The following is a 12,695-nucleotide window of genomic DNA, read 5'->3' as shown; positions in this document are numbered from 1 at the left end:
CAGACGGACAGCGGAATCTTAGTAATAGGGTCCCGTTTTTACCCTTTGGGTACGGAACACTAAAAATAACTTCTACTTAACATAGCGCTGTTTCTTTATACATACTGTATAGTATTAATATTTAATTAATCTACCAATCTTATGTCGATACGACCTCTGTTTATGGGCTCTGCTCGTTTGCCTCCTATATTAAAAAAAACCGGCTAAGTGCGAGTCGGACTCGCGCACCGAGGGTTCCGTACTTTTTAGTATTTGTAGTTATAGCGGCAACAGAAATACATCATCTGTGAAAATTTCAACTGCCTAGCTATCACGGTTCATGAGATACAGCCTGGTGACAGACAGACGGACAGACGGACAGCGGAGTCTTAGTAATAGGGTTCCGTTTTTACCCTTTGGGTACGGAACCCTAAAAAGGGGCAAATGCGAGTGGGACTCGCCCACCAAGGGTTCCATACAAAAGTATCTTTTTTTTACGTTAACTTAGAAGTTTGATTTTTTCGCTGTCAAGGGGCTATATAGACCTGAGTAGGTATATGATTTTAATTTCAAGTCTATTCCTCCACGCGTTCACCAGATAAAGGGTCTTGAAATACACTCAGACAGATAGACGGACGGATGGACAACAAAGTGATCCTATTAGGGTTCCGTTTTTTTCCTTTTGAGGTACGGAACCCTAAAAAATAACTTCTTCTAACATAGCGCTGTTTCTTTGGACATACTTGTATGGTAATATTTGATTTACTTCGCTTCTTACTTATTTCAGTTCCTTTTACATTCTTATATATAGTCCTCCATATCGTGTCCGACAACGGCGACCTTTACAATTTCCTTTGATGAGCACGTATATGGCTCGCAAAACCGAATTTTGTCTTAAATATCCGGTCGCACTGTGCACAATAAAGCTTTACGTTCTTACATAATACGTGAAAGACAAGTCTAATGCATACTAATAATATGTAGGTATTAAGGTCTCACAAAGGCGAAAGCAGGAAGCTCTGTCCGTCTGGTTCCTATACTAAGCTGATTCAAGCGGCACTACACTACACCATATCACACCTATTAGCCAATACCTTACTTAGTACATCTTATGTTGTTATGTTACTGACGCGCGGACCGCGCGGTAACACGATACATTACATTCAAAGTGTTCTTGCATATTTATTCATACATTTGGTGTCTTTCTAAACATAAGATTACTATTTTCTCTCTTGACATGTTTATTTTGCTATTCGAAAAACATGACAGCATCAAATATGTAAATGTCGTAAAAAGTATATAAGTAAAAAGGCTTAAGAAAAGAGCCCGCAACATATTATTATTATTTGTTAGACCCTTTAGTCTTACTTCAGACCTTTGCTTCAGACCAACTACACTAGAGCAATAGAAAGGTACAAAAATGAAAAGTATTTTGTTTTGTTTTTGTATGTTTTTGTATTTTACTTTTATATACATATTGGAGTTTTGAATGATTCACGGTTAGTTTCACTAGACTACAAAATTACAAAAAAAATATTGTATTATTACAAAAGGTAATCACGGTCTATATCCCGGTCAATATAAGTTTATATACATATGACGCTGCGGCTGTGGAATGAGCTCCCATGTCGAAGTTTTCCCGAGGGGCTACAGTATGGGGTTATTCAAAAAAGGAGTCACAAACCTACATATGTGTACCAAATTTCAACTTAATTGGCCCAGTCGTTTAGGAGAAAATAGGCTGTGACAGACAGACAGACAGACAGACAGATAGACAGTCAGACAGACGCACGAGTGATCCTATAAGGGTTCCGTTTTTTCCTTTTGAGGTATTGAACCCTAAAAACGGCAAAAAAATCACGTTTGTTGTATGGGAGCCCCACTTAAATATATATTTATTTTATTCTGTTTTTAGTATTTGTTGTTATAGCGACAACAGAAATACATCATCTGTAAAAAAATTCAACTGTCTAGCTATCACGTTTCATTTGATATGTAACACGGTATAGGTAGAAAAACTTTATTTTTTGATTTTCTCATTTTCTCATCGTCGAGCGGCCCCACACTATCGGTTCGTGTTAGTCGTGAGACCAAAAACTGTCAGAGAACTGTTAGTGTGTGGCCTTTTGCGGTTAACTGACAGGCTGATATCGTCCGGCGGCCTGGTAGTCAGTGGGCCCCTTAAGAAGTAAGAAGCTCTATTTACTGAATCTCTCTGACGGTGATGAATTGAATAAAAAGATACTTTAAATATATACATAAGAAGAAATTGGACAACCGCCCCGTAGTTTCTATACAAACCTAGTTCCCATTTTCCTCATTGAATATTGATATTATGGAAATAATGTTTGTATAATTAGATGTAGAGCGAAGGAAGATAGCTATTGTTAATAAACATCTAATTTTATAAAACTATATTCGTAATAATCTAGAGAGGAAAATGGGGACTATATTTGTATGGCGAACCGATCATCTCCTTTCTTCTCAATAGCTTTATATATGCTTCGGCACATTATTATACTTATTTGTTATACACAATACACGCATTGTATATCTTACCTTAAACAGAGAGCCAGACGATGTTTGCTGGTTATTGGTTCCTCAAATCTAGTTATTGGTGGTGGTTATCAACGGTGTTTAATCCTGTCGTGAATGGCTTCGAAAGAGTCTTGGGTCATATGAAAATAATCAAAAAATTTGTCGTCGTAGGTCCAAAGCTGCTTAAGGAGCCCGCAGCAGCCTCTTCATCTGCCGTTACGGCAGCAAGGGACAAAATTTTAATTTTATTCGGCCTTTCCATTTTTTCTCCTATTTAGTTATCACTATCAGCAAACAATTATTTGTGACATTTGTCATAAACAGTCCGTTGCTCGGATATACAACTAGTTTCGGGTGGCCCTGACGCCCCGGCCCCGGAACGCTCCGGCGACGGTGGCGCTCCTGATAGCCCCTGTGTCGGATCGCTCCGGCCCGCCCCGGTCCGGTCACGCCCCGGTCTAACGTGAGTCATCCTTATTTCCTAGTTTATTTCTTAAAGCCTGTTTCGCTTGACCTATTAGCAACTGAAAGAGCTTAGGTATACACAATTTTATCTTCTTACCCACAATTTATGTCAACGCATGCATAAATATGAAAAATTAAAAACATTACGAGTATCGGCATTCGGCAGTTCTGTTCTAGAGGGCTCAATCTATGGATGGTATAGAAAAGATGCCAATCTCTTATGGCAAAAGTGACCGCTTTCAGCTTTAAATAATAGTTCCTAATCTCTCCGGTGGCGCTAGTTAGGCTCTGGGACATAAGTATAACATGAACCATATAAGGCAACAAATAACCCGACCAAATTATGTAGGTTGTTTTTGGTAGTATTTCGGTGTATGGTGGCGCCGCCTAATTACTGTTTTTGATGGACACTTTTCATACATAGAGAGTTGGCTCCTTTATATAGTCTCCATGGCTCAATCGATTCATCAGAACAGTGTCTCATCAGAACTATAAGAAAAGTAGTGTCCGACCGACACAGGATTTTTAGACGAAACCGAAGGTTAGTTTTGCTCTAGATTCAACCAAGGTGCAGAACGTTGGCTGAAACATCATTTTCATGCCAAAAACTTCCCGAAACCGAAACTGAAACTTCAGTCGGTCACTAAAGACAAGACGTAAATTATTATGTTTGCTAAGTCATCCGCCACTTTGACGAGTCAAGGATAGGCAAAAACTGATTCTTTTTCTAAAAATCATAATTAAGCTCCAGAAATGTCTTATCAAATGTGCATGACGTTACAACACTCAAAGCGGACGTATCTCATTATGTGGAAAGCTTTTTGTGAAAGCTCTCCTCGCTAATGAAAAGAGAATGACGACCTTTGCTTCTTCGAGAGTAAGGCTAGGTTCACACGGCGTTAATTTTTCCCGTATACCGCATACGGGATTTTATCGACTAGACGGCTTTCCCGCATAGACGCCGTGTGAACAGTTGTCATACACATTTTGCTTCTTTGCTTCAGAGTAAAAGTTAAAAACAACTGATGCACGATGGCCATTTCTTCCGTCGCAAGATTCGCGTGACGTGCCATATCTTATGACCCCTTCGAATTTTCCCCTCTCAAATAAATACATTTCAATTTATTAATGCAATAAACCTTGTTATTGTTTCGTCGAATAATGATAATAGGACCGGTAATATCATGACGTACTGATAATGAGTTATCAATATTCCGGGAATCACGTCAAAGAGCCTACTAATTTGACTGCCTAAATTGCCTAATTGACAGATTGTATACATTAGGGTTCGCAATCAGTAGGTAATGTTTTAGGTATTATGATAAGTAAGTATATCTGGATATTACCGGATAAATGTATATTCATATAGAACTCTCTGAAAATATTCAGCAAATTAAATATCGGATTTATTCGGCAGCTAAACAACAGGTTCTTCAATTTATTATTACACATATTCTATGCCGGTACGTATAACTATACAAAAATATGTATAACCAATATGTAGGTGTGTGCGTCGCAGTTTTTCAGTGTACGTGTCCATGCATATCAAACGAGCTTAAATCCTTTAAAATGGGAAACAAATTGAAAAAAAGTCGAAACCAAATAGACAATCCTTTTATGACCTGTCGTATGTGCAATAAAGTGTTTACATACATACATACAAGTAGTGTACCGGACATTAGACTAATTGTGGCTTTCCATTAGACAAGGTTTCTTAATATTAAGGACGTTTTTATCAGAATTTCTATCGGAATTTCTGATGGAAACATCCTTAATGCACTTGAAGCATAAGGACCCTTCTGTGATGGAAAGCCACAATTACGTTATTCATAAAAGCGCTACAAACCTCAATATGCTATAAATTGTTTTTCTTAACCTGTCATGTTGACAAAAATTTACGAGAAAGGGATAAACCATAAAGTTTTATAAATAATGAAGGGGGTTGACGGAAATACGGACAAAACGTTACACAAGGCCTATCTTTACTTTCGAAAACATTGAGCAAAAATAACATGATAACGGGAACAAGCTCGTTTAAAAACCAAATTTACCATTCTACTTGTACGGTTCAAATTCATAAAACAGCCCATTCAGAGATAACACGTTTTGTTATCTCCAAAGAAAAGCCCACCCTGATTGTTCTCTGAAAGAGCTGTCACATATAGGTGTTTTTTAAACGACATGGCTGCTTTGGCACGTACCTACTGTTGACCGCTCTTAAAAGAAACAAAGGCATTTGTTTAACAGATTAGGGTCTGAGTCCGAAAAAATCATTTCAGAAAATTCATACTATAAGCAAAAGGGAAGCCATCACGTATATGAATATTTCAAGAGTGTGAAAGAGGCAGACTACAAATGAAAAAACGTGACCACTTTTGAGCTTTCTAGCGGCCGTTTGAATGTACCAAAACGTAAGGTTAGGATTGTAAAATAAACAACTCGCGAACGCGAAGCGAAGCGGCGCGGCGCGGCGGGCCTACCACGTTCGCGTTCGCAACGAGATAGCCCACGTAGAACTTCTATAGTATCAAAGCATTGATTCACCCCGCGCCGCATCGCTTCGCTTCGCATTCGCGTATTGTTCGCCTACGTAGTACGCTGCGTTACAAAAGCAAATCATTTACGAAATTACATAAGCAAAGAGTGAGTGCGGCTAAGGAGTGGAATTCACTTCCTGCAAATATATTCCCAGTCCACTATAACTTTGATCTTTTTAAATCAAGAGTGAATAGACATCTTTTAGGTAGGCATGATCCATCCTAGACTGCATCGGCACTTACCATCAGGTGAGATTGCGGTCAACTGCTTGCCTTTTTGTAATAAAAAAAAAAAAAAAAAAAAACATTATTTCTAAATTCAATACTTCCAATGGCATTTCACATTATCCCGATTTTGGTCGCACTTTTGATAAAATATATCTTTCATATATAATATGTATATATGAAATATGAAAGACAATCTGTGTGCCTAACTAGGGTAGGATAGGTACCTACTCGTACAACGGGTACCCGTTGTCTGCGCTCTAGGGAATCACGTACGCTAATTAGCGAAAGCCCGGGCGAACAGACCGTAACTCAACTACAATACCAACTTAAATGGGATTTATACGGTCACAGTGCGAACTGCCGATATACAGGTTGACCCAAAATTACCTTGATATTTTTTACTGCAGCATATTGTTGATATGCGGCATTGAATAAATGATAGATTATGATAATTAAAAAAAACATGTGCGTTTGTGTAAATAAAGTTAAAGAAGAATATTTTGAAGATAATACGTTTTGTTTTAGTTAAAAAAGGATTGAAGTTTGAATTTTTAATGACATTTTCTAAAAGACGTGTAATTAAGAAAAATATTCCAAAAATTCTTTATCAACGTATTTATGGGCCAGCCTTGTACAATGTGTGATTGCATTCTGAACAAAATTATTTGATTGCACTAACCCGTGGAGCACGCTCCTGACACGACACGTGGGTCAGTAGTTAATATAGGAGTTCCATACTACTGTGAAACTGGGACGCTCCAGGGGCTAATACAATGTATAAATGACGGATAAAAAAGTAAGTCCGACGCCGTAGTAAAGCTATTTAAACTTAGTTATTCTGGCTATTTCACATATCTACTGCGATGCTTGTTTGTGCACACGAATACCTACTTATAGTGAATAGAGCGAAGACATAATCTATTCTTTTCTAATGTGGTCTTCGCTTTTAACAGATGAAATTCATGGAACTACGATTAATATTATATATCAATAGCATCCGGATCCGGAATATATGCTACCTACAGCAAATAATCATTTGACAAACAATCATATTATTGTTCAAATCACAACATACTTTGAACTAGTAGAAACTAGAAACTGGTGCTACAGTGAACTGGTACACCGCTAGTTAAAGCAAGCCTGGACTACAAAGTAAGTACAAACAGCTAGTAACCGAGCTACAACACGGACTTAAGTTGGATTTCTGCGTTCGCATTGCAAATGACGAACTAAAACGTCTATACAATGTGTGCCAGTGCTCTGGACAAATACTGCCAATGCGAATTTTAAACTGTTTCTATTGCAGTTAAATAATCTAAATATATAAATAAATTAGTAAGAGTTAGTTGCTTTGTCAGTTTATTAATTTGTACATACTCGTAATTCGATGATATGATAATTCCTTTTTCAATTGATTCAGAAATTTTATTACATAATATACCTTAAATGATAATGATGATTAAATCTGAATTATTTTAGACTGCTTTTGCACATATTGTGAAGATTAAAATTAATATTTGGGGACAATCTTACACAGATCGACTTAGCCCCAAACTAGGCAATGCTTGTACTATGCGTACTAGGCGACGATATACAATTATTTTCTAAACAATATATGAAAATATTACCTACACCGTACGCCAAATCAAAATGATAGAGTATACTTACTTAATTATTATAATTATTAATTAATTATTATTTTACTGAATTATTTTACTTATTTATTAAATATTCGACACCTTGCTGTCGACTTTATTGCTATAACATTATGATTGAAAATGTCGATGTGTCTGTGTCGGGCACTGGAGCCTGTACCCTACCTATAAATATTTTAATATACAAGATAAATCTGAATTAATTTCGATAAGTTTCAAACGCTTTTTCACGGCACGGAAAAACTTACATATTTTCATATTTCATATTTATTTTTATTGCATATTTATTTACATTTAAGAAATGGCAGGTCTTACAAAACTTCATTGATTCAACCATACTTTAAAAATATAATTAAGTACTTCACATAATTTACAAAAATCACCAAGGAATGTGAAATAAATAAATTGTGCTTATTACTTTTATCCCAGCCAACTAATATTATATGGAATATTTCATGCGATCAATGATAATTTAAATTAAGTACTTTGATGTATAACCTGTGATAATATAAAATGTAACATTTAAATTGAAAAAACACCACCTCACTGTTGGGACGTCTTGCGGACGCCAAACTAGGCTGAGCCTGTATCTAGGGGCCCTGTGAAGCAAATATGTAAGGCAGATTTCCTAAAATATGCTTAATATTTACACCTCACCTTTAACATTTTTGATGCTTATTGTACCTATAAAGCGTTCGAACGACGCAAATCAAGGTCCACCCGGGCGCGTAGCCAACGTGCCAATCGTTAACACTCCTTAACGTATCGTAGTCATCTCTCTTTAATGTAAATATTTTGGAAAATTCAACAATGTCTTGTAGATTGTTGAATCTTTTCAAATCTTGTAATCTCAACCACATGTTTATGGACCCTACTAGAGTGACTGTGACCAGTGCAACCTGTACCTGTATAGATAATATTTTCACATTTAGATTTTATTCTAGAAACATTCGAGACTATTATTTTTTGTACATTTTTTTATGTTTGACGATCTTTTCGTGAAGTTCTTAGTATTAAATTTGATCTGTATTAAATTAGTATTAAATTCAATATTAAAGCTAATATAATTAGCTTAAGATAATATATACATATGTACATAATACTTACCATTCATAAGTGCTTGTTGCTAGGCCTACATGAATAAAGTATATGATTAAAGGTTGGAATTAGAAAAAAAAAATTCAAAACTATATGTAAGAATAAAAAAAAATATATTTGAACTGAAGTGAACTCTCTCTATCACTATTCCCCACTAGTGCGACAGTGACCGTTGCGTTTCGTTCGCTACGGAGCGTTAACGATTGCACGTTGGCTACGCACCCAGCTTAGTCCGATCCGAATGAAAATGATTCTTGTTCGTATTAAATACCAGCACCCGTGAAAACACGTGCCCCGGAATGCTATCATTCCATTCCTCGGGACATGAAACAGAGTTCGAATGAATTGCTAAATAAATCATGGAATTAGCAGATTATATGTTGTATTTATTTGCATGGTTCAAATTATATATGAATAAAACTGAAGGTATTTGCTTTGTTTAATTCCTCGACTTTATTGGGTACACTTATGGAGTTATTCATAAACGCGCTACAAACCTAAATTAACTATTCCTCGTTTGTTTTTATCTGATACGACGACCTGACTGATCTGACTTATGTATTTGTAAGAAAAGGATAGAACATAAGAGTCCGCAGCAAGTTCGGCCGAATTTCACCTTCCCATACAAACGGAGTCACGTTCTCATTTTAAAACTTCGTGTTGGATTGTAATGATTAATGAAACTTTGCAGATACAATGACATAAGGTATATGTAGGTATAGGTCTGAAATTAGTTTATATAGCTCCAGCTTATAAAATATACGAAATAGAGCAAAAACAAGTTTTGTGTGAAATTCGATGTATTTTTTTTAACAATGATATCTGAACTCTGAAGCTACATAAACTAATTACAGGCATATGTATACCTTATCCTATTATAAGTACAAAGTTTCAGAGCAATCTACCTGGTCGTTTTGAAATGAAAGCGTAACTACGTTTGTATGGAGAACCGAGTTTGCTGCGGACTCTTAAGTAAACTAATTGAGTTAAACAGACTATGAAAAAATATTTTTTCCTTCATAAATTCCTTCATATTCATAATGTGAATCATAATTTAGTATCTATTACATTGTTTCTTTTTTTTCAGACACTATTAGCACTCAACTCAAACAAAACCAACAAAAATACAAAATATGAGACTTAAAACCACTACGTTATTGTGGATCTATTTAAAGGTGACTGTCCAATTGTAACTGCCGCTGCACTGCAGTTGCGACGTTACGCGGTGCCGCACTACTGTAGCAGCACGACTGCGGCTGTTGCGGCGTGCAGTCGCGACAGCGTTCGTTGATGGCTTGTCAATGTCAAGTCATATAATGTCATACGTACAAATAAAATACTAATTTACTTTTGTATTTTTTACGTGAAGAAGCGAGTGACGATAATGCTACATGCTACATGAAAAAGAAGACCAGTTTGCCTTTCTACAATAGTCAGAGTCCGACGAAGGCAGCTACGCAATATTAATAAAAAATCTGATATTTAATGGTGATCCTTTATTCAGATAATATTGCCGATTAAATGAAAAGCAATTCAACATTGAATGAGACTTAATAATTGACGAAATACAATCAAATTACTCAAATAAAATTAATGCAGAGGAAAAATTATTCTTAACATTAAGGTAAGTTCACAATGTGAAATTTTCTTCCCCATCCTCTTGCCTAAATGCGTGACCACCGCACACAGCAATCCGACGGAAACGGGACTCATGGAGTTCGTGATATATACGGGGGGAGTGCGCACTTGATCCACCTGCATCACGTATAGGTACTCGGCCGTCAGAAACGTGCGGCTGGATTTAGAAGTTTGTAATAAACGTCCCCTCAAAACCATGCCAGGTAGGCTCTTTTAGCAGGCCTTTTATTGATTTCTGCAAAGTGATTCGTGGGTTCTGGAGATGACGATGCGACACGTAAGAATAAAATTATCCAATGGTGGGCAGGCAGTCGTTCGGTGTTAGCAAAATATTACAGATTTATCTTTTTAAGTATCAATATTAAGCCAATTTTACTTTCCTTAGGTACCAAACAGTGAAGTATGATGAATAAAATAATTTGTAATTTACACTTCATATTGTCCAGTTGCAGGTGTGAATGGGCGACGGCACTCTATGATATGACCGCACCATCCATATAAAACTTGACGGGCGAGACAAGAAATCCTTTATGAAGAAAGATATTTCCCTCGCCTTGGCCGATAGAAAGAACTTTTAATAAATTAATTTGAATAATAAATGGTTTCCTCGTGTTGGTGTGAAGAATTACGTGTTGCACTGTAACACAGTTTGTTTAACCCTCATGCCTTAAGACCTCCGCAACTGTCAATATTCTAAATTTTAAACCATTCGCTTCTCTCGAGGTTCAATTTTGTATCGTTTCGTATGTTTGGATATCAATATGTTACCATGAGGTATTAAATAGCATCTTTGCCCCTTGTAATAAAAATAAATGATTGCTTCTTTTATTTAGCTCAGGAATGGCTTTGCAATGACAAAATGAGAAATTGTCACCATAAACGACATTATATAATATGATATATTACAATACAATTACAGTTGCCAGGAATATTCGGCAACTATTCGGTATTTGGCCACTTTGCCGGATATTCGGTATTCTATTTGCCTCTCTATCGCTCGTGCCCTGTCGAGCTTATAGCTATCCTCGCAAAACTACGAAAAAATAAAAGAACAGTTTATTTAATGAATCTATAAATAATATCGTCGTATTATTTGAATCCCTAAATCAATAATCTCAAAATACGCTAAATTTGTGAAAGCTGATTCCACAAATCTGCCTTAAGTTATATACCTTAGTTTTATTGGATGTATATAATGTACAAATTTCTAGAGAAGGCGGAGAATGTAAAGTTATAACAAGAATAGTGCCTGGGCGTGGGCATAGATTTAATAATAAACTATACAATTATTTTCTGGATCAACAAGAGTAGAACCTAAATCAACTTCAACTGAATGCTACTAAACAAAGCCCTCAATGTCAACCTTACGTGCAGAACATGTTGAACATATAATGTATACATTTTTTTGGGAAACAGGTTTTTCGTAAATTAATAAAAAAGTAAAAAATAAGACATGTTTTATTTTTCACAACTCTTTATTAACTTTAGTTTTGTCCGCCATGATCGTGATATCAGCAGCTTGAGCCTTGAACTGCAACTTGTAGGTACCTGGAAATTAGAAATTATCTTTTCAGTTTCATGTTGTATTTTGAATATAACTATGTATTTTTGTATGTATATGATTCATTGCTTGCAAGTTACATATATGTATGTCTGTTTGTTGAATTTAACTTCAAATCAGTAAAACGGAGCTAGTAGCGGACAAGCTGTGTTAAACGGTTTGTCTTTAGATATTCTGGCCACATCATCACAGAAAATAAATAGGTAATAGTGACCCGACCACCAAAATGGACTTTTAAATATTCGTAGTAAAATAATATTAATTTTATACTTACATCGACGTGATCCTCACAGCAATATTGTGTGTAACACTTGAAGTATTCCATTCCACATTTACTTCACGACAACACCGTCTTTCACGTAGGTCTTCGCGGACTATAATTTTTGTAAATCATTCCCACAAGTGGAAACAAGGTTTTTGATATATTAAGCAATCAAAATCTACTGTTTAGGTATTAAAAATTATAAATCAAATCGTAAGAAACTAGCGGTTTAACTGAATTTTTTATTATGACAATTGATGACAATGACATCTTTGACAATTACGTGAGTGACGGATTTATTTACTATGGTTCGATAACTTTTACTATACGATGACATTATTATATTCAGCCTCGCGAGAAGGTCAAAGGTTTGTTGAAATATCTTGAATCCTCGATTATTATATCGCAGCAAATGTCGGAAACTGTCTCGAAATGGTTTTCGACATAGAACATTAAAAAAAATTAACAATCCTAATTAGAGATTGGATTTTGCAAGTAGTGAGTGAGAAGTGCGACTGTGTGCACGTTTTCCCCCGCAAAAAATGGCAGAACGATTTGTACGGTAAGATATCGCTTGGGCTCCTCCCTTCCGACGTGTCGGAAGCCGGTGTTGCTCGAAGGGTTTGCCAGACTATAGTTAACTTCCGAATTTGACACTCTCTTTTTCGGACCTATCATTCTAGTTTCCTAACTGGCTCTGTGATACTCGTATGGCTCAATATAGATTAGCAAAA

General features: G+C 36.1%; 1 protein-coding gene across 2 annotated transcripts in view; it reads right to left on the bottom strand.

Annotated features, from left to right (window-relative positions):
- Positions 1 to 12,695, bottom strand: part of LOC134747370 (synaptotagmin-10-like) — a 128,107-nt gene that overhangs the window by 102,173 nt on the left and 13,239 nt on the right. The gene's annotated exons all lie outside the window — the stretch shown is intronic.

The sequence above is a fragment of the Cydia strobilella genome, chromosome 14, assembly GCF_947568885.1.
Source record: "Cydia strobilella chromosome 14, ilCydStro3.1, whole genome shotgun sequence".
In the NCBI taxonomy this organism is placed as follows: domain Eukaryota; kingdom Metazoa; phylum Arthropoda; class Insecta; order Lepidoptera; family Tortricidae; genus Cydia; species Cydia strobilella.
This window is presented reverse-complemented; position numbering and strand designations above follow the sequence as displayed.